At 53.6% G+C, this 1,708-nt stretch overlaps 1 protein-coding gene across 1 annotated transcript in view; it reads left to right on the forward strand.

The window, feature by feature from the left end:
• LOC113213860 (eukaryotic translation initiation factor 4E) overlaps positions 1 to 1,708 on the forward strand; it is a 12,981-nt gene that overhangs the window by 2,013 nt on the left and 9,260 nt on the right. The gene's annotated exons all lie outside the window — the stretch shown is intronic.

A 1,708-nucleotide genomic window follows, 5' to 3' on the forward strand; every position in this document is an offset into this window, starting at 1 on the left:
GCACCAAAGGTCAGCGGCGCGCCGTCAGCGGCGTCGCCAGCCAGCAGCCGGTGCGTCAGTCGTCGCGAAGAAGAGCATAGGGCGGGCAGGACGGGCGAGATGGCGGTAAACACCGGTTGGAGCGGAGCGCAGTCACGACGCGCGGCCGCGGCGCGCTTCCCATCCGGAGCGGCGCCCGCGACAACAGCAGTCGTCGCGTCGTCGGCGAGGTGCGCGCGCGTCCGGCCCGCCCTTGGCCCCGGGCCCGCCCGCGCGGCACACACCCGCCCGCCTTCACCCGCGGCCCGGCCCGGCCCGGCCCGTTCCGTCGGAGGAGGAATTAATGCGCGTCTGCCCTTTGGCAAGACAACGCGCGCCGCGGAGCCGAACACCACCGGCCGAACGCGGGGGGAATCCTTCGGGTGGGTATCGCCGTGGTGACGCAACGCTGCGCCACGCCCCGGCGCGGCACGACGACGCGACACGCGGGTCGGGGCGGTCCCCGGGGACCTCTGACCCCCCGGACGAGCGCCGCCCGCCTGTCCTCCGGCAGCGCAGGGAAGAGTGTCGCCGGCACCCTCCGATCCCATCTCCTCCAGTGAACCCCCGCGCGCCCGCGGCGGTTTTGCTCAACACGCCAAGTCACCAAGTCTTTCTAGCGCTATCCTGTCCAGACGCTTAAACGGGGCACTTTCGTGTCACAAAAAAATACCTGCTGTTATTTTTAATTTTAAACATGAAACTTTATTCTAGGTCTACGCCGCATTTAGAAAAATTATTAGCAACCATCGTATCGCTTGTACTGGGTTGAGCAGGCAACATTCATACAGGGTGCTTTTACTGTACCGGATGCAGGCGTGTGGCCGGATTGCATACTCGCACGGGGCCATAGGGCGCAACGGCGAGCAAGGGTGGGCATTGGGCAAGCCCGCACGCACGCCCTTTGCATGCGGTACAGTATAAGCAAAATAAAGGAAGGGGTCTGTGGACCACCCTGTATAGTTGTGAGGACGGAAAATGTGGTTTTGCCCAATTGGCGGACTTGGCGGTTGTTGAAACTACAATTTTTTGATGGTTGTTCCTGCGCTCACCACACAGTGGCTGCTACAGCTTTTAATTTTTTTTCTGGCGTGCACCCAGAAAACGATATTCTTGATTTTAGAGTAACATACTAATGTTTAGTATGTTGACAGTGTATAATACGAACCAAGTATGTCATTCTAATCTTCAGTGTGTAAATACCCTAATTGGAGATAAAAGTATGTAACATACTGAAGTATAGTATGTTTGATTAGTATGTTGACATACTAATCTTTAGTGTGTTAGTACCCTAATCTAAGAAAACAAGAATACCGACTCGGCCAGGGTCATCAGATACTTAAAGAAAACGATTATATATTGGATTCCGTGTATGTTCTTTACCGAAGTAAAGCGAAATGGATCAGCAACCCACTTCATCACCAATTCAAAAATGATGCAGCGCGTAGAACACACTACAATCATAAATGGAAAACGTTGCCGCACCCAACTAAGGAGCGTTGGCGGGGACCCTGCGCGCGTTGATACTAAACCAATTATTTCTGGCGCATGGTTGACTGTTTCAACAAAAACTTGCATGTTACCCAATGGTCATTGTCTTATAGAGCATACAACGTAAAATTAATTTTAGTTTCATGTCATAATTTTAGTCTAATGCAAAATATAGTGTTTGTAAGAGACGCTCTGACCG

This window comes from Frankliniella occidentalis, unplaced genomic scaffold (assembly GCF_000697945.3).
Source record: "Frankliniella occidentalis isolate FOCC.00 unplaced genomic scaffold, Focc_3.1 Scaffold12, whole genome shotgun sequence".
Lineage (NCBI taxonomy): Eukaryota > Metazoa > Arthropoda > Insecta > Thysanoptera > Thripidae > Frankliniella > Frankliniella occidentalis.